The sequence below is a fragment of the Lethenteron reissneri genome, chromosome 38, assembly GCF_015708825.2.
Source record: "Lethenteron reissneri isolate LAM-NWPU_2019-01 chromosome 38, ASM1570882v1, whole genome shotgun sequence".
NCBI lineage: Eukaryota > Metazoa > Chordata > Hyperoartia > Petromyzontiformes > Petromyzontidae > Lethenteron > Lethenteron reissneri.
Window position 1 is genome coordinate 12,853,168 of NC_083816.1, and position 20,950 is coordinate 12,874,117.

Here is a 20,950-nt window from a genome sequence, read left to right on the forward strand (position 1 = left end):
GTGTAGCCTTAACAGACTGCTGGGGCAAGTGCTGTTAGCGAGCACCTATGAAGGCCGGCACGGCACACGAGGCATTGCGTGGCCAGCACCACGCACGGCCGCCTTTGTCTCCCTAGTGGCGATGTTTCCACACCACCATCAGCACTGGGGACTCATTTGAGAACACGTCGAGCTAGGGGAAAGCCCAGGACCGCTTAAGATAATCGTCACCGGTGGCAGTGAGCGTGAATCTAATTCGGGTCACATGGTTCGTAGCGCAGGGTGCTAACCGATGTGTCCATGTTGAACTTATTTCGCACCGCACGTAGCCAAACATACTAACCACTACAATAAACGGGGTGTGCGCAGAAATGGACATGCACATTTTACCCTATGTGTGCACACACACGTATGAATCGTATTCATCCTAAAAGTGCCTTATTCTGGCTGGATGAGCCTCGGGCACTGACCAATATGAATCCTGCAAATCCTAAAAAGGAACCGTAAAATGTAGATCACGTTGAGAATATAGATCAATGGAGAACCATTGGGCAGAGGTGTGTGTGTGTGTGTGTACACGTGCATTTGTATACGGGGAGCGGTGGTGCAGATGTTAGTTGCACTACGCTACGAACACCACCAGCCGAGTTCAATTCCCGCTCACGACCAACACCAGTTGCGATTATCTGAACTAGTCCTGGTTCTCCCCTGGGTCGACTCAGCCTCAAATGAATAGCTTGTGCGATGTGTGAACATCGCCACTGGGGAGAGCAAGGCGGTCGGGCGTGGTGTTGGCCACCCATCACCTCGTGTGTCCTGTCGGCCTTCACAGATGCTCGCTAACAGCACTTGCCCCTACAGATTATTAAAGGCTACACGGGTAATCTTTGTTTTGTGTGTGGGGGGAGGGCTGTGATTCTGCGCGACAAAACCGGTCATCTGAGTTCAATTCCTGGCCACGGCTAACAATTAGCGTCGAGTGCTCTCTGAGCAGGCTGGAGTGTGTGTCATATGGTGAGTGTGGTGTGTGTGTTATGGTGAGTGTGGTGTGTTATGGTGAGTGTGGTGTGGGTATTATGGTGAGTGTGGTGTGTATGTTTTGGTGAGTGTGGTGTGTGTGTTATGGTGAGTTTGGTGTGTGTGTTATGGTGAGTGTGGTGTGTGTTATGGTGAGTGTGGTGTGTGTGTTATGGTGAGTGTGGTGTAGGTGTTATGGTGAGTTTGGTGTGTGTGTTATGGTGAGTGTGGTGTGTGTTATGGTGAGTGTGGTGTGTGTTATGGTGAGTGTGCTGTCTTAAATTTGAGCGTCCTGGCCCTGTCGCTACACTGGACAAGGTGTTTATTTGAGGCTGGGTCGACCTAGAGGAGACACAGGCTGTCGCTCTTAGGATCTACATCATGCACATGCAGCCCGTGGATAAAGTGTGAAGGTGCTAATGACATTCACACCGGGAGTTCGTGATGATGATGATGGTTAAAGATGGTTATGATGATGATATTGATGATCGCGACATCATTGATTTCGGTTCAGATGATAAGGATGATGATGAATTTAATCTTAATTGAATTGATGATAATAATGTTTACGTACGTGAAGTCTTATAATGAAAATGACATTGATAATTATTACATCGACGGTGGGTTTAGTGATTGATTCATTGATGATGATAAAAGTAATGATGATAATATTGATGGGATAATGATCCCGACAGTAACAACAATGGTGCTGCTGCTGATGATAATGACATCACCGATGGGGTTGCAGATTACAATACCGAGGACGATAATTTGGAACTGCGCCGAGTTAATTCATCATCATCATCTCACCCTTCCCAACGAGCGGAGGGCAGTAACCCACAGAGACGGTTACACAGCGCACAGCGAGACACACACACACAGAGAGAGAGAGGCCAAGAGCGAGAAGACTAGGACAAGAAGAACAGGCGACAGCTAGACGGAGAGAGCTAATAGAGAGAGTGGGACAGAATACCAGACGAGAGAGAGAAAGAGAACGGGGAGAGCCAGGGAGAGCAAGAAGAAGAGGCGAGAGAGACGGAGGGGAGGACGAAGAGAGGGATCGAATGAGGACAAACAGCAGCACACACCGTTCTTTTCACAGTCGGCGGGGTGGCTTGGGGCGGTGAGAAAATGGGAGGAGCATTGAATCCCATCTTCAAGACGTCCAACTTTTCACGTGAGATGTGCGATGTTGCACGCATACGCGAAGACAAAGATCCCCCGTGTAGCCTTAACAGGCTTTTGGGGCAAGTGCTGTGAGCGAACGCCTATGAAGGCCGGCACAGTACGCGAGAGGCTGGGTGACAGGCACCACGCACGACCACCTTTGTCTCCCTACTGGCGATGTTTATAGAACGCACCAGGTATTCATTTGAGGCTGAGTCGACCTAAGTGTGGGCCAACATCCGATTCGGATAATCGTGACTGGTGTTGGCCCTGAGCGGGAATCGAACTCGGGACTCCCGGTTCGTAGCGCAACTCGATAAAACGCTACGCCACCGCTCCCCCCGCACAGACACAAAGACAAAGATCCCCCGTATAGCCTTAACAGACTGTAGGGGCAAGTGCTGTTAGCGAGCACCTATGAAGGCCGGCACGGTACACGAGGGGGTGGGTGGCCAACACCACGCCCGATCGTCTTTGTCTCCCCAGTGGCGATGTTTTTACACACCGCACCAGGTACTCATTTGAGGCTGAGTCGACCTAGGGGAGGCCCAGGACCGGTTCAAATAATCGTCACTGGTGTTGGCCGTGAGCGGGAATCGAACCCGGGTCGCCGGGTTCGTAGCGCAGCGCGCTAACTGCTACACTACCGCTCCCCACACACACATACATACACACACACATGCACACATACGTACACACATGCATACGTGTGCAGCCCTCCTGTCAATCCACTGCTGGATGAACGCCATTCCTACGCCGTGCGAGTCGTGCGAGGTTTATTTGACCATACTTCACCGCGCCGGTCACCCACCTTTGCGAGCACTCCATCACTCGTTCGTCGCGCTGCGCACCGTGCCTCTCTCGCCGCGACGCCGCGCCGACGTTTCACCCAAGTTCATTCATTTAGTTCAAGTTCAAGTTCATTGAATCGGGTGCAACCGCAACATACAAAAAAACTAAAACATAAACAAGAAAACATCTTAAAGTGAATATGTACAAACAGAACCCCCCCCCCCTATCCCGCCCCCCCCCTCCTCTCCCGGGGCACATTCTGAACTTCTCTTGCACGGTGTCCATGCCGCAGCCTGCGCGCGAGCCACGGGGCTCTCGGCTGTGTGATCCGCGCGCGTTGCCCGTCGCGGTGTCTCGCGCGGCCGCAAGTCCCTTGCGGGACAAATCTCCGACTCGCCCGGACGAGGATTAATCCAATTAAGGGCTAACAGAGTGTTGTCGAGGCCTCCGTAGTTTTTTGACCTAGTTATCAACTTGTCAAGACTCATTCATAGCGGCGGGTTTGAGGGAAATTACTTTCTAATTGATTAAACGCGGACGGGAAAAACATGCGTGGGTGGGTGCGTGCGTGCGTGCGTCCGTGTGTGTAGTGTAGTGGGGAACGGTAGTGTAGCGGTTAGCGCGCTGCGCTATGAACCTGGCGACCCGGGTTCGATTCCCGCTCACGGCCAACACCAGTGACGATTATCTGAACCGGTCCTGGGCCTTTCCTAGGTCGACTCAGCCTTAAATGAGTACCTGGTGCGGTGTGTAAACATCGCCACTAGGGAGACAAAGGCGGTCGGGCGTGGTGCTGGCCACCGACCCCCTCGTGTACCGTTCCGGCCTTCATAGGTGCTCGCTAACAGCACTTGCCCCTACAGTCTGTTCAGGCTATACGGGGGATCTTTGTCTTTGTAGTGTAGTGTGTAGTGTAGTGTCGCGGTTAACGCTACGAAACCCGGCCACCCGATTTCGATTCCCGCTCACGGCCAACACCGGTGACGATTATCTGAACCGGTCCTAGGTCGACTCAGCCTCAAAATGAGTACCTGGTGCGGTGTGTAAACGTTGCCACTAGGGAGACAAAGGCGGCCGGGCGTGGTGTTGGCCACCCATCCCCTCGTGTGCCGTGCCCGTGCCGGCCTTCACAGGTGCTCGCTAACAGCACTTGCCCCAACAGTCTGCTAAGGCTATGCGGGGGATCTTTGTTTTATTTTTTCGGGTGGGGAGCGGTAGCGTCGTGGTTAGAACTGCGCTCTAACCAAAAGCGTTTGACTCCCACTCAGGGATAACAGCCGTCGTGGATATCCGAACCTGTTCCTGGACAACCCCCTAGGAGGTTGACGCAACCTCAAGTGACTTCCTGGCGCAGTGTGTAAACATCGCATCAACGCCGGGGAGACAAAGGCGGCCGGGTTTGACAGAGCACTTGCCCCCAATCAGTGGCACCCTCAACAGGCTAGACGGGGAATCTCCGCGCGCCCTTCACAGCACGCGCAGAGAGATGGGATATTGCCCGAAGAGTCGTCCGTTATTATGGAAATAAAACAATTCAGGCCAAAGTCTTCTTGATCATTGCGTTGAGTGCTGTTCTTGTTATTAGTTGTGCGTGTGCACCACTGCCAACGCAGCAAGTGCAGCGGCATTGCCTGTACATAATTTGCCTACTATGGTCATCTTCGTTTGCTCGCGTGGCTTTGCGTTTTTTGTTTTCTTTAAATCTGTGGGTTCAATTTCGTGGTGTAAGCATTGCATTACTTTTTAATGAGCAGTAAGTGTTGGGAAAAACGCTGAGGGACTGTCAGCGTGAAAGCGCGCGTGTGTGTGTGTGTGTGCCTACAGCCCATGCTCACGGCCAACACCAGTGACGATTATCTGATTCAGTACTGAGCCTCCCCTAGGTTGACTCAGCCTCAAATAAGTACCCGTGTAAACATCGCCACTGGGGAGACAAAGGCGATCGGGTGTGGTGCTGGCCACCCACCCGCTCATTTACCGTGTCGGTCTTCATAGGTGCTGCTCGCTAACAGCACTTGCCCGAACAGTCTGTTAAGGCTATACGGGGGGTCTTTGTCTTTGTCTGCCAACAGCCCAAATGATTTTCGCGCGCGCATTCAATCCATGGGGACAAAGGGGAGGTGAATTCACACGGCACGTGGGTGGAGTGATGATGGAGTGATGGTGGAGTGATGGTGGAGTGGTGGTGGAGTGGTGGAGTGATGGTGGAGTGGTGGTGGAGTGGTGGAGTGATGGTGGAGTGATGGTGGAGTGGTGGTGGAGTGGTGATGGAGTGGTGATGGAGTGGTGGTGGAGTGATGGTGGAGTGGTGGTGGAGTGGTGATGGAGTGGTGATGGAGTGGTTATGGAGTGGTGGTGGAGTAGTGGTGGAGTGGTGATGGAGTGGTGATGGAGTGATGTGGAGTGGTGATGGAGTGGTGGTGGAGTGGTGATGGAGTGGTGATGGAGTGGTTATGGAGTGGTGGTGGAGTGGTGGTGGAGTGGTGATGGAGTGATGTGGAGTGGTGGTGGAGTGGTGGTGGAGTGGTGATGGAGTGGTGATGGAGTGGTGGTGGAGTGGTGATGGAGTGATGGTGGAGTGGTGGTGGAGTGATGATGGAGTGATGGTGGAGTGATGGTGGAGTGGTGGTGGAGTGATGATGGAGTGGTGGTGGAGTGGTGGTGGAGTGATGGTGGAATGATGATGGAGTGGTGGTGGGGTGGTGATGGAGTGATGGTGGAGTGATGGTGGTGTGATAGTGGAGAGATGATGGAGTGATGGTAGAGTGATGATGGAGTGATGGTGGAGTGGTGGTGGAGTGATGGTGGAGTGGTGGTGGAGTGATGGTGGAGTGGTGGTGGAGTGATGGTGGAGTGATGGTGGAGTGGTGGTGGAGTGATAGTGGAGTGATGGTGGAGTGGTGGTGGAGTGGTGATGGAGTTATGGTGGAGTGATGGTGGTGTGATAGTGGAGTGATGATGGAGTGATGGTAGAGTGATGATGGAGTGATGGTGGAGTGGTGATGGAGTGGTGATGGAGTGATGGTGGAGTGATGGTGGAGTGGTGATGGAGTGGTGATGGAGTGATGGTGGAGTGATGGTGGAGTGGTGATGGAGTGGTGATGGAGTGATGGTGGAGTGATGGTGGAGTGGTGGTGGAGTGATGGTGGAGTGATGGTGGAGTGGTGGTGGAGTGATGGTGGAGTGGTGGTGGAGTGGTGGTGGAGTGATGGTGGAGTGATTGTTGAGTGGTGGTGGAGTGGTGATGGAGTGATGATTGAATGATGATGTAACGATGACGGAGCGATGCAACTTCATTGTGGATTTATAAAGCGCATGAGCCAACTTTACGTTACAGGACATGTAATGATTCAACGTTGATTCATGCTTTGTGCAATATTTCCTTTTTTCTCGCGCGATGCGGTTGTTTTTGCACAGATTTCTCTTCGCCTCCTTGCTGTGACTTTATTATTTCTTCGTCTGCGCTCTCATTGTTTCGGTCACCCAGGTCACACTCCTGAAAAAGCGACCCATCCAGTACAGAAGAGTTTTCTCTGATTCTCACGTGGATAAACTAGGTACGTAGATTGCTTGGGAAGGCATTTATCAAGCAGCCGATCGACCACAGCTGATGACGATGATGATGACCGATGCTACAGGCAAGAGCTGACTACAAAGGTGGCTCGGATTGCAAGTGCCGCTTATTGGACTGAAACTTTGTGATGTCGCAAGCATTGATGATGATTGCGAACGGATACATTTTTTAGTTATTAAAGATTGTGCACGTGTAACGAATTAAAACAAATCAAAGCCAATGATTCTATCGGTTCAAAGACTGCTCAGGAGACGGTGGGAAACGACTATTAACTCGATTAGCCACAAAAAACCTGGTAGCGGTAATTCCACATCACCATGGCAGGGACCAGTCTATCCTTGGGGGGCACGCTTTGGAAGCAATGGGTTGGTACAGTGGTTTGGTGACGATATTATCACCTAATTGTGGGGGGGGAGAGGGGGGGGTCGGCAATCGGCCAGGTCGGGCACCCCTAATATTTGATTTGCGCGATTTGCAGAAGCCGGAAGTTACCGCTCTAATTAAATCCAAACTGGGACGTGGTGCGTAAGTGAAAGCACTTTCGCAAAATTAAATGTTAACCGCGTTTTAAAGAAGCTTTTATTCTTTTTACACTGCCGCTGTTGAAAACATCTCATCGTGGTGACTGCTAAGAGGGGGGGGGGGTGGGCAACTCGTCGCTTTGGCCACCAGGGCAGAGAGGGGGGGGCAAGGCACCCCCTGCCCCCCCCCCTTTCCCTCCCAACCCCCGCGCTAGTTACGCGACTGGGTTGGTGGAACAGTGGAGATTTGTGAAACGATCCAAAACTCGGCTGGGTGACAAGGCAGTGGTCAGGAGATGGCAGTACAAGTCGGTGGGTTCGTGAACCCATCTGTGTGGATCTTTGGGCACTATCCCATTTGCTGTGCGTGGTGGGTGTTCTCAGGCTAGGGCGACCCCCCCCCCCCCCCAACACTAAACAACACCACTCTCTTAATTTTGGAGCTTTCGTGACTGCAGGAATTATTCTTTGGTTTTTTCAGTAAAGTCACGTATTATTTTATCTTTATAGTATGCTATTATTTAATTTATTATTTTATCTTTATGTATGCTATTATTTCATTTATTATTTTATCTTTATAGTATGCTATTATTTAATTTATTATTTTATCTTTATAGTATGCTATTATTTAATTTATTATTTTATCTTTATAGTATGCTATTATTTAATTTATTATTTTATCTTTATACGTGACTTTACCGAAAAAAACAAAGAATAACACCACTCTCATCTTCTTGGTTCTTTCGGTAAAGTCACGTAGAATGGAAATAATAAAATAATAAAAATAAAACATAATAAAATAATTCTCACGACGTTTCGGCCACAACGCAAGCAGCCGTCCTCAGGTGGAGAACAGGTCTGTCGAGAAGACAGAGTCTGACAGACCTGTTCTCCACCTGAGGACGGCTGCGTGCGTTGTGGCCGAAACGTCGTGAGAATTATTTTATTATGTTTTATTTTTATTATTTTATTATTTCCATTCTACGTGACTTTACCGAAATAACCAAGAAGATGAATCCCTGCAGTCACAAAAGCTTTAAATCGAAACCACTCTGATCATTATCTTAATTGAGAAATGTGCCGAACATCTCGATGCAAAACTCGCTTGAGTCAAATTCCAGTCATTCTACCTCCCTGATCACTCGCCTGCTCTGGCCTCTCTATGTGCTACGAAAAAGAGCCATTGCTCGAGCCGTCCAGCTATCATGTAACTTTCGGTGTCATTAACGAATGCGTTGATGTTCGTTCATATGTATGTTGAACTTCTTTCGCACCGTACGTAGCCAACCGCGGATAATCGGCGGTGCGTTGGGGAAGGACAACAAACTAAAGACAAAAGGCAGTTTGCAATCTGGATTTAAAAGTTCCATAGCTCCCAGTGGCTGCCTAACATCGGGAGGAAGAACGTTCCAGACGGCCGCAGAAGCGCATCTGAAAGCGCTGCGCGATGCGGTGACCACCGCCATCTTTGTTCGATGGCTAGCAGCCAAAAGCGGCCGCTGCTGTGAGGATAACCGCAGTTCGCGTGGCCGTTTACGCTCCTTGACGAGATCGGCGAGGTAAATTACGTGTAAAATGTATTCGAATATACTCTCTCGTATATAAATATAGCTGTTACAGAGCTGCGAATTACGTGACGAGACAGGAACACGCGCAAGGGGAGAACAAACGCACATAAGGGAACGTTACGGATGACTTAAATCACACACACACACGTGTTCTTGGGGAAGACACATCCATGAAGCCAGAAGGTTCCGTGAAGATGGCTCACTTCCCGAAACGTCGCCTATTGTGCAATCGTTCTATTGAAGGCCGCAGTGTTGTGATGAGAAGGAAACTGGCACTGTTTGGCCACATATGTAGGGTGGACAACAACAGGGACGTTAAAAGTGTGCTGGTAGAAACATAGACGGCTTCGGAAAGAGCGGACGACCTAACAGAGTTTGGCTTGGCGACGTCATCAGAGAGTGGTGCCAGAGAGAGATGTGGCACACGACTTGAGCGTATTGGCACAAGGCAGAGAGGGAAAGTGAAACACAAATGACGAAATGTGCAGTGGACACTTACGGGGGCTATCTGCTCGTGGATCGTGACGATGATGATCATTTCGATGTAAAGCTTTCGTGACTGCAGGGATTCATATTCTTGGTTCTTTCGGTAAAGTCACGTAGAAGGGAAAAAATAAAATAATAAAAATATTGTTTAATATTTTTATTATTTTATTTTATATATGATAATGATATTGTTGGCGGATGTGTTGAGTGTTGCTGCTATTGTTGTTGTTGTTATAGCTAGACGCAATGATGGCCGATGGTCGAGACTAAGCACGGAGTGGCAGGCAGGCAGCCAAAGGAGGGGAGAACACGGCCTGGAGAACGTCACACCGCGGAGATTGAGCTATAGAAATCGACTCCTGTACGAATAGGCCAGATTCCAAAGGCGCATTGCACGAGCGTGGGCGGTGGGTGAGGGTTTATGCGGAGAGCTTTGTCATCCAGCAAGTAGATAAATGGTGGATGCGATATATTCATAATCAACGTGTTTGGGTTAGATCGCGTTATTTATAAATGTGTCGTAACCCTCCACCACCCGACACGGCCAATCAGCAAAAAAGTGTCACGTTGACAAAAGACAAATAGTTCGCTGCTTTAGCCCACCGGTGTGTTGAAGCATGAAACCACAACATTTACAAAAAAAAATGTGTCAATGTAAATGTTGTGGTTTCACGCTTCAACACACCGGTGGGCTAAAGCAGTGAACTATTTGTCTTTTTTCAACGTGACACTGTTTTGCTGATTGGCCGTGTCGGGTGGTGGAGGATTACGACACATTTATAAACAACGCGATCTAAACCCAAAAACGTTGATTATGAATAACATTGGTCGCGAAAGCCTACTACGTGTTAAACAGATGCTATATATATTTACCTAAGTGTTTATCAAAGACCAGCCAGTTCGCTGCCCGAAGCAAGAGGACGCGTCTCATCGCGTCGATGCGTGACTGTCATTTACAGACTCAGCGAGTATTGATCCGCACCGGAGGAATCAGATGAGCTATTAAGCTCTTTCTACTTTATTTTTCCGCAGACGTTCCAGTAGTCGGGTTGGGCGCTGGCCGATGCCCAACACTGCATAGAAAGGCGTCCCGTGGCGCCAGATCCTCGCAAGCTAAGCGAGCGTTGAGCCTGCACGTGAGAGAGTGCTGGACCATGAGCGAGCGCCGTGCATAGCAAAGAGCTGACACGCGCAGCTGCGAAGGTTTTAGGTTGTGCAGAGTTTGGGGGCAGGGGCAAAGCAGCGTTAAACCTCGTCACTATGCCCCTACCTCGACACTTTCATCGCCTTCTTGGTTCTTTCGGTAAAGTCACGTAGAATGGAAATAATAAAATAATTAAAATAAAACACAATAAAATAATTCTCACGACGTTTCGGCCACAACGCAAGCAGCCGTCCTCAGGTGAAAAACAGGTGTGTCGAGAACAGGTCTGTCGAGAAGACAGGCTTGTTCTTCACCTGAGGACGGCTGCTTGCGTTGTGGCCGAAACGTCGTGAGAATTATTTTATAATGTTTAATTTGTATTATTTTATTACTTCCATTCTACGTGACTTTACCGAAAGAACCAAGAAGATGAATCCCTGCAGTCACGAAAGCTTTAAATCGAAACATAAAAATGTTTTATTTTTATTATTTTATTACTTCCATTCTACGTGACTTTACCGAAAGAACCAAGAAGATGAATCCCTGCAGTCACGAAAGCTTTAAATCGAAACATAAAAATGTTTAATTTTTATTATTTTATTACTTCCATTCTACGTGACTTTACCGAAAGAATCAAGAAGATGAATCCCTGCAGTCACGAAAGCTTTAAATCGAAACTTTCGTCGACGTCTATGTCTTCTCTCGTCCCCGTCGCCAACCGCAGTCCGTGCTGCCACCGAAAAGCATCGTTGTGGGGAAGTATGGTCGTCAAGACGCTGTGAAGGAGGTGAGAGCCACGCGCCGCCTGCCGATCATCTCCACCCACGGTGGACCGCCACTTGTGTTGGGTGGACAGAGGCGGAGGGGGGGGTATTTGAACCCCCCCCCCCCGGCACGCGACCCCTTAGGGGCGCCGCAGTGGCGAGATGTTAACTACCTCGCCCGGTATACAGGAGGTCGTGAGTTCGATCCAGACCCCGACGCCTGCTGCTGAATATTTGGAGTTTGCGTGTCTCTGTCATCATCATCACGGTGGCTAGGAGATGTTAACTACCTCGCCTGGTGTACGGGAGGTCGTGGGTTCGATCCCGACGCCTGCTGCTGTATATTTGGAGTTTGTGGTGTGTGTCTGTCATCATCATCACGGTGGCTAGGAGATGTTAACTACCTCGCCTGGTGTACAGGAGGTCGTGGGTTCGATCCAGACCCCGACGCCTGCTGCTGAATATTTGGAGTTTGCGGTGTCTCTCTGTCATCATCATCACGGTGGCTAGGAGATGTTAACTACCTCGCCTGGTGTACGGGAGGTCGTGGGTTCGATCCCGACCCCGACGCCTGCTGCTGTATATTTGGAGTTTGCGGTGTCTCTCTGTCATCATCATCACGGTGGCTAGGAGATGTTAACTAGCTCGCCTGGTATACGGTAGGTCGTGGGTTCGATCCCGACCCCGACGCCCGTGTAGTTGGAGTCTGCGTGTGTCTCCCCGTGGTCGCGTGGATATTTCTCCGGGGTCCTCCGTGTTTTTCCCCTCCACATTTCGAATCGACATCAAGCGATGAGAGCATTTGGCTGCTGCAAATTTCCACGCGATGATAATGTTGATGATCAGCCGCTTCGTTGAGCTATCATTTGTGGCCAGGTCGCTCCTGAAAAAGAGCTACACAGCTCATTGGGCCTTACCTGGTAAAATATAAAACGTATACAGTTTCAACTGCCGCGCCAGGAGATCGATCATGTTGGGCAGCGCTCGCAAGTGACATCGACGCAGTGAATGTCGAAATCGTCTCTGTGGTGAGCTGTGCCCGCGGGCCTTGAGTGAATGTGCTCGTGTCTTAAACATGCTTTATGACTGCTGCGCTTTTAATTAAATGCGTTACGACTGAGAGAGAAGAGAGAGGCGCGGGTGGGGGTGAAGAGAGAGAGAGAGACAGAGAATAGAGAGAGAGAAGAGACTATCTGAAGAGAAGAGAGGAACAAATAACTCTTTCACGCCTTTTACACAAATGAATAAGGCGACTGAGATTGTAGAAGAGCGACCACACACACAACAAAAGACAAAGATCCCCCGAATAGCCTCTCGCGGACTGATGGGGCAAGTGCTGTTCGCGAGCTCCTACGAATGCCTGCACTGCACATGATAGAAGGTGGTGTGGTCAACATCACGCCCGACCGACCGCCTTTGTCTCCCCGGCGCTGGATGTTTACTGCACGCACTGGGTATGCGTTTGAGGCTGAGTCGACCGAGGTTCAGGCCCCGGGACCGGTTCAAATATTAGTCACCGATGTTGGCCTTGAGCTGGAAATTGAACTCGGGGTCGCCGCGGTCGCACCCCCAGCGCGCTCACCACTACACCATCGCTCCCCACTACACCATCGCTCCCCGCTATCGGTATACGACAAGGTATCACACGCGCACCAAACCAAAGACAAAGATCCCCCGTGTAACCTTGAACAGACTGTCGGGTCAAGTTCCCTTAGCGAGCACTTATGAAGGCCAAAGCGGCAAACGAGGGGATGGGTGGCCAGCTCCGAGCGCCGGCAGCCTTTGTCTCCCCAGTGACGATGTTTACACACCACCATCAGCACCACATACACATTTGAGGTTGAGTCGACCTAGGAGAGGCCCAGGACCGGTTTTGGCCGTGAGCCGGTATCGAACTCGGATCGCCGGGTGCGCAGCGCGCTAACCGCTGCACCACCGCTCCTCACAACGCACACACGCACTAATCTCGTACCACACACACACACTGATCTCTCTCTCCCGTACACTAATCTCTCACACATACGCACGTGGGAAAGCTGACTTGGCAGAAAACTAACCCCCGTTGACTTTCCACTGATGTAACACCCTCCCCTCCCCACGCGCGTTATACTTCACGATCTGTCTCCAACAGACGTATGCCCCGCAAGTTTCTCGCAAGCGTGCCAATGCGATCCATGAGCTCGCTCGCAATGCTAAGCGATGGTCAGGAATATCATCCCACGACCGCCGTCCTGGCATGCTGTTCTGGCCTCAATAGGTGCTCGACTCACAACACTTGGCCGCCCACATCCTACCCGCGTTCGCACGCGTGTTGAACTTTTTTCGCACCCTACGTAGGCAAACCCGCGCTAATCGGGGGTGCCGGGGAAGGACAGCAAGCGTGTGGTACAGGAGTAGTTTTGGTACGCTGCTCATAAGAGGGAGTTATGGACAATCAAATATGAATTTATTTTAAAAAAGCATCGTTCAATCGGGGTGATAAACGTGAACAAATATTGCAATGATGTACGCACGCTTGCCATTGTCATCGAGAGAGATGTATAAAGAGGAACACGTGGAATTGCGAGTTAAGAATAACATCATCACCATCATCATTCAAATTGTTAAGAAGAGTCATTGGGGGATGGGGGAGGTGCATGGGCAAAAGAACTCGTCACGGCTAAGAGGAGTCGGGAACGAGAGCCGACGGTCGAGGCGCATAACAGAGTGGCAGCCAAAGGGAATGGGTGATACGTCCACCGAGGAGATGGAGCGATGGAACGAGTTCGCGTGCCTGTAACTGGGTGAAGCGTCAGAGGCTGGCGCAGCGGGGGCAGCTTTTGGAGAACGCTTCGGCGTTATCATCCAGCCGTGAAGAATTACACACTGCCCGCTCGCTATGAAGGCGCAGTTAACGGCGATTGATCTCGTGCGAGTCGTCGTCGCAATATCCGCTCGGCGTTGTCTCTCATCAATTCATAGCACGCATCATTGCTATTCACGCTCATCACGAAGAGCACACGCGCACGCAACGAAGGCAAATATTCCCCGTGTAGATGCGGGTTTTTTTTTTAAACGCGCTCTCTGGGCAAAGCGGTGTTAGCCAGCACCTATTAAAAGCCGGCACAGCGCACGAAGGCGATGGTGTAGTCAAGCAGCACCAAGACCGGCTACCCTTGTCTCTCCCCCCCTCCCCTCCCACCACCGAGGCCAGTAATCGAACTCGGGTCGCCGGGTTCGTAACGCAGCGCGCTAACCACTACACTACTGCTCTCCACATACGCTTCCATGTACACACGAACACGCGCGTATCACAGTCGAATGTGTTGTGTGGTGTGTAGGTGCTCGCTTATGAACTGTTTGTTCATGAGATAAAGAACATTATTGCGTGTCTTTGTCTTCGTCTGTGTTACTGGCGTGTAACAGATTAGCTGTATGTACCATACCGATGTGTGTGTGTGTGGACTGTTCTAAGTGTATTCGTGTGTGTACTAGTGTGTACTGATGTTCACACGGCGAATGATAGCTTCGTAAAAATACAAAGATCCCCCCCCCGTATAGCCTGAACAAACTGTTGGGGGAAATGCCTTGAGCGAGCACCTATGAAGGCCGGCACGGCACAAAAGGGGGGGGGGTGGATAACCAGCACTACGCCCGGCCGCCTTTGTCTCCCCAGTGGCGATGCTTTACACATCAAACCGAAAAAACTAATTTGAGGCTGGGTCGACCTAGGCGAGGCTCAGGATCGGTTCACGCGATCGGCACTGGCGTTGGTTGACCGTGAGCGGGAATCGAACTCGGGGTTTTCGTAGCCGAGCGCTCTCACCACTGCGCTACCGCTCCCCCAGGTATCCGCGTATGCGCTGCGCGGTCTGTGATTGGCGGCAGCGGTGCGTGCATGGGGGAGCGGTGGCGCGCTGGTTAGCGCGCTACGCTTCGAACCGGGCGACTCGAGTTCGATTCCCGCTCACGACCAATAAAAGTGACGATTATTTTAACTTTTGCCGGACCTCCCCTCGGTCGAGTCAGCTTTGAACGAGTGCCTGGTGCGATGCGTAAAGCATCGCCACTTGGGGGGGGGGGGGGGGGAGACAAAGGCGGCCGGGCGTGGTGTTAGCCACCCAACTCCTCGTGTGCCGTGCCAGGCATTCAGAGGTGATCGCTAACAGCGCTTGCCCCCAATAGTCTGGTAACAGTACCGCCCCAACAGTGCACACAGATGCTCCTCCACACGGACGACGATCTTTGTGCACGAGCCTGCCTGTTCTAGCGTGTGTGCACTCACGTGTACTCGTTTGTGTGTGTGTGCTAACGTATGTGTGTTTGCTACTTTGTGAATGTGCTAAATGTATGTGTCAGTGTGTGCATTCGTACGTGTATATGAGTATGTGCATGTGCTAGCGTATGCACTGGTTATCTGTGTATGGTACTACTACGTGCATGTGCGAGTGTATGTACTGGCGTATACACCAGTATGTGTGTGCACTAACGTATGCTGGCGTGTCTGCTAGTGTGGTTATACCAACCAGCATGTGTCGGTACTAATAGCACATGTACGAATACGCACACACAAGTCCGTCTGGGTATGCGTACGCGTGTGTGGAAGCACCCAGTGACCCAAGACAGCTGCCGCTACTAGCGACACGTACTTGCGAGAGAGACGCGACGGGAGGAGGAGGATGAGATGGAGATGACCGAGAAACCTTGGCAGCGAATAGCAGCGGCGGCGGCAGCAGCAGCAGCTCGTTGTGAGCTCGCACTTAGGGAGCGAAGCGTACAATGCCCGTGTCTGGCCCGCGTTATCACTTTCGTTCAGCCGCTTAGAATTTGACTCCAGAATTCACTCAACGGGAGCCATTCATCGCCCCCGGGATCAGATAATGTGTGAAAACGACAACCTACAAATTGCCCGGTGCAATTTCTCTCTTGGTGTCTGTCTCCCTGTCTCGCTTACTCTCTCTACATATATATTGTAACGCACACACACTCATAATACACACGTGTGTGTGTGCGTGTGCTGTTTTAGTGGGGAGCGGTAGTGTAGCAGTTAGCGCGCTGCGCTATGAACCCGGCGACCCGGGTTCTATTCCCGCTCACGGCCAACATCAGTGACGATTATCAGAACCGGTCCTGGGCCAGGTGCCTGGTGCGATGTGTAAACATCGCCACTGGGGAGACAAAGGCGGTCGGGCGTGGTGCTGGCCACCCACCCCCTCGTGTACCGTTCCGGCTTCCATAAGTGCTCGCTAACAACACTTGCCCCGACAGTCTGTAAAGGTTATACGGGGGATCTTTGTCTTTGTGCTGCTGTACGTGTATGTATATAACCGCGTGTGAGTATGTGTGTATGTTATGCGTGTCAAGCTGCTATACTTTCCCCTCTCGCTGTCAGCTATAGCCCCTACTCAATCACGCACCTATAAGGACGTAGGTGTGTGTGTGTGGGAATGAAAATGACTCAATTGAGATTATAACGCGCCAATCATCGCCCCTTACCGGCAGACTAATGCCTCGTGTCACCCGTGCAAATGAGACTCATCCTGATCCCTTGAGTTCTTACTTGGCTAAACAAACGAATACCCGCGCGTGCGTGTCAGTGTGTGTGCGTGCGTGCATGCGTCCATATGCACGCGTGCCAACATCCCATTCATACTGCCCCCTCTAAAATCACACGCAGTACAAATGAATGAATGGATATTCACCACGTGTGTGCGTGTACAGCGTGTGTATATGTCCGTATGTACGTGCGTACATACATACCCCGTGTACCCACCTCCTACGATATCCACAGCGCCGTCCCGCTCAGACACGCACACACGTGTGCCGCAAGAGAGAATGAATGAAGGCACCACGTGTGCGTCTTCGTGTGCGCGCGTTATCAGCGCTTTGTGTGTATGCCACCGCGCGTGTGTCGAGCTACCGCTACTATGCACGCCGACTGGCACACACGCACACACACACGTGCCTGGCACGCACCGGCAGCCTTCTGCCTCCTCCTCCTCCTTGTCGCCTTTGCCGTTTGACGCCGACAGCCCCAATGCACGGACAACGAAAGCGACGCGCGGCCAGGCAGCTGGGTGGAGCTTTCTTATCCGACGCCTCGCCATTGGCCGGAGAGGCGGTTTGGGTGGTGGTGGTGGTGGTGATGGAGGGAGGTGGTGGTGGTCATGGAGGGAGGTGGTGGTGGTGGTGGTCATGGAGGGAGTTGGTGGTGGTGATAGAGGGAGGTGGTGGTGATGGAGGAGGGAGGGAGGAGAGTGGAGGGAGGAGGGCAGTGGTGGTTGTGGAGGGAGGAGGGAGGCTGTAAAGGGAGGGAGGGTGGTGGTAGTGGTAGAGGGGGGAGGTGGTATTCGTTGCACGTGCTTAGTCAGACGAAACCAAAAATGCGATCAAAATGTGTCAAGACCGTATTCTGCAACGTAGTGAGACCGCTGCTGTTGCTGATAATAGTAAACCGCTGCGTCTGTGTACAACCGTCTATGTGAATCAACCGCTGGATGGATTAAGGTCTTTCAGTGATCAGGGTGGAGAGAGAGGGGGGGGGATGGTTTCTTGACTATATTTAACCACGCTGGTTAATGATAATAATAATACGGGTTGGTGAAGGGTGGCGACGGGGAAGGTGGAGTGGCAGAACTGGGTGTAATATTACTCGTCGCTGAACTTACAGCCGCGACCGGAAATCGCGCTCAGGAAGACGGAATTGGCATTGCGGTGCGCTAACCACTGCGCCACCGCTCCACTCTTGATCATAGCGGTGGTGGCGTTAGCTGCCGCGCTGCGGTGAGACAGTGTCGGGACTGTCGTAAGTGCACAAACAGAACACACGCTTGTGACGGTATTGTCTTTGTGGACTCAGCCTCAAATGATACGAACACACACACGGGACACACACAGGAACATTGCCACGAGGGAGACAAAATCGGACGGGCTTGGTGCTGGCCACCCACCCCCTCGTGTGCCGTGCCGGCCTTCATAGAGGCTCGCTAACAGCACTTGCCCCCAATGTCTTGTGTTGTTGTCTTGTGTGTCTGTGAGGAGCGGTGGCGCAGCGGTTAGCACACCGCGCGACGAAAACCGGCCGACGACACGAGTTCGATTCCCGGCTCACGGTAACCAACACCCGGTGACGATGATCTGAACCGGTCCCGGGCCGGTTCAGATAACCCATGTCGGTGTTTATAGCTTCAGCGCTGCCGCGTGCGGCGAGTGCAAACCACTGCGCCAACACGCTCCACTCAACGTACACACACAGGAGACACACACATGGGACAGGGGGGACACACAGGAGACACACACAGGAGACACACACGGGACACACACAGGACACACACAGGACACACACACAGGACACACACAGGACACACACACAGGAGACACACACAGGAGACACACACAGGAGACACACAGGGGACACACACAGTGGACACACACAGGAGACACACACAGGAGACACACAGGGGACACACAGGAGACACACAGGAGACACACACAGGGGACACACACAGGAGGCACACACATGAGACACACACACGGGACACACACACAGGAGACACACACAGGAGACACACACAGGAGACACACACAGGGGACACACACACGGGACACACACAGGAGACACACACAGGAGACACACACAGGGGACACACACAGGAGACACACACATGAGACACACAGGAGACACACACAGGAGACACACACAGGAGACACACACAGGAGACACACACAGGGGACACACACACGGGACACACACAGGAGACACACACAGGGGACACACACAGTAGACACACACACACGGGACACACACAGGAGACACACACACGGGACACACACAGGAGACACACACACGAGACACACACAGGAGACACACACACAGGGGACACACACAGGGATACACACACACAGGAGACACACACAGGCTGCGCGCGATTGTTCAACTGTCCAGGAACAGCTGAGGTCACCACAACCGCCGCGCTTGTGTTCAGAGTTGGCAAACGACGCCCCCCTGTGCGCCTATGGGTGGAGGGTTCAGGTGTGTGCGTCTCGTGTGTGTGTGTGTTGTGGGGAGCGGTAGTGTAGCGGTTAGCGCGCTGCGCTATGAACCTGGCGACTCGTGTTCGATTCCCGCTCACGGCTAACACCAGTGGCGATTATCTGAACCGGTCCTGGGCCTCCCCTAGGTCGACTCAGCCTTAAATGAGTACCTGGTGCGGTGTGTAAACATCGCCACTGGGGAGACAAAGGCGGTCGGGCGTGGTGCTGGCCACCCACCCCCTCGTGTGCCGTTCCGGCCTTCATAGGTGCTACTCGCTAACAGCACTTGCCCCTACAGTCTGTTAAGTCTATATGGGGGATCTTTGATCTTTGTCGCCGGGTTCGTAGCGTGCTGCGCACGATCGTGAAGGAATAGTTCGAGAGAAAGAGGGGGAGCGGTGGATTAGCCGCGACCCGGGTTCGATCCCCGCTCGTGAGCCTCCCCTAGGTCGACTCAGCCTCAAATGAGTAACTGATGCGGTGTGTAAGCATCGCCACCAGGGTGACAAAGGCGGCCAGGAGTGGTGTTGGCCACCCACCCCCTCGTGTGCCGTTCCGGCCTTCATAGGTGCTACTCGCTCACAGCACTTGCCCCAACAGTCTGTTAAAGGCTTCAACGGGGGTATATTTGTCTTTGGTGTTCAGGAAATAAGTACCTGGGGACCGGTATCAGCAATGGGGAGACAACGGCGATCACTTCATAGTTTCCTGCTAACAGCAGCTGCTCAGACGGCGGGGGGGGGGGGCTTTGTCTCTTTGTGTGTGGTGGTGTGGTGGTGTGATTGTGTGGTGGTGGTGTGTGGTGGTGGTGTGTGGTGGTGGTGTGTGGTGTGGTGTGGTGGTGTGGTGGTGGTGTGTGGTGGTGTGATGGCGTGGTGATGGCGTGGTGGTGGTGTGATGGTGTGTGGTGGTGTGGTGGTGTGGTGGTGGTGTGTGGTGTGGTGGTGTGATGGTGTGATGGTGTGTGGTGTGGTGTGGTGCTGTGTGCTGTGTGGTGTGGTGGTGTGTGGTGGGGTAGTGTGTGGTGTGGTGTGGTGGTGTGTGGTGGTGTGTGGTGGTGGGTGGTGTGGTGGTGTGTGGGGTGTGGTGTGGTGCTGTGTGGTGTGGTGCTGTGTGGTATGGTGGTGTGTGGGGTGTGGTGTGGTGCTGTGTGCTGTGTGGTGTGGTGGTGTGTGGTGGGGTAGTGTGTGGTGTGGTGGTGTGTGGTATGGTGGGGTGTGGGGTGTGGTGTGGTGGTGTATTGGTGTGTGGTGTGGTTCTGTGTGGTGCTGTGTGGTGTGGTGGTGTGTGTGGTGTGTGTGATGTGTGTGGTGTGCGGTGTGGTGGTGTGCGATGTGATGGTGTGTGGTCGTGTGGTGTGGGGGTATGTGGTGTGGTGATGTGTGATGTGGTGGTGTGTGATGTGGTGGTGTGTGGTGTGTGGTGGGGTGGTGTGTGGTGTGTGGTGTGGTGGTGTGTGGTGTGTGATGTGCTGGTGTGCTGGTGTGTGGTGGTTTGTGGTGTGGTGGTGTGTGGTGTAGTAGTGTGTGGTAATGTGGTGGTGTGTGGTGTGTGGTGTGGTGGTGTGTGGTGTAGTAGTGTGTGGTGATGTGGTGGTGTGTGATGTGGTGGTGTGTTGTGTGTGGTGTGCTGGTGTGTGGTGGTTTGTGGTGTGGTGGTGTGTGGTGTAGTAGTGTGTGGTAATGTGGTGGTGTGTGGTGTAGTAGTGTGTGGTGGTGTGTGGTGTGTGGTGTGGTGGTGTGTGATGTAGTAGTGTGTGGTGATGTGGTGGTGTGTGATGTGGTGGTGTGCTGGTGTGTGGTGGTTTGTGGTGTGGTGGTGTGTGGTGTAGTAGTCTGTGGTGGTGTGTGGTGTGGTGGTGTGTGATGTGGTGGTGTGCTGGTGTGTGGTGGTTTGTGGTGTGGTGGTGTGTGGTGTGCTGTGGT

At 52.2% G+C, this 20,950-nt stretch overlaps 1 protein-coding gene across 1 annotated transcript in view; it reads right to left on the reverse strand.

Annotated features, from left to right (window-relative positions):
* LOC133351806 (plexin-A1-like) overlaps nucleotides 1–17,004 on the reverse strand; it is a 52,849-nt gene extending 35,845 nt beyond the window's left edge. Inside the window, exon 1 of the mRNA XM_061567340.1 lies at nucleotides 16,765–17,004. The gene's annotated coding sequence lies outside the window, so the exon portion shown is untranslated. The remainder of the gene's footprint in view (nucleotides 1–16,764) is intronic.
* Between the last annotated feature and the right edge of the window lie 3,946 nt (nucleotides 17,005–20,950).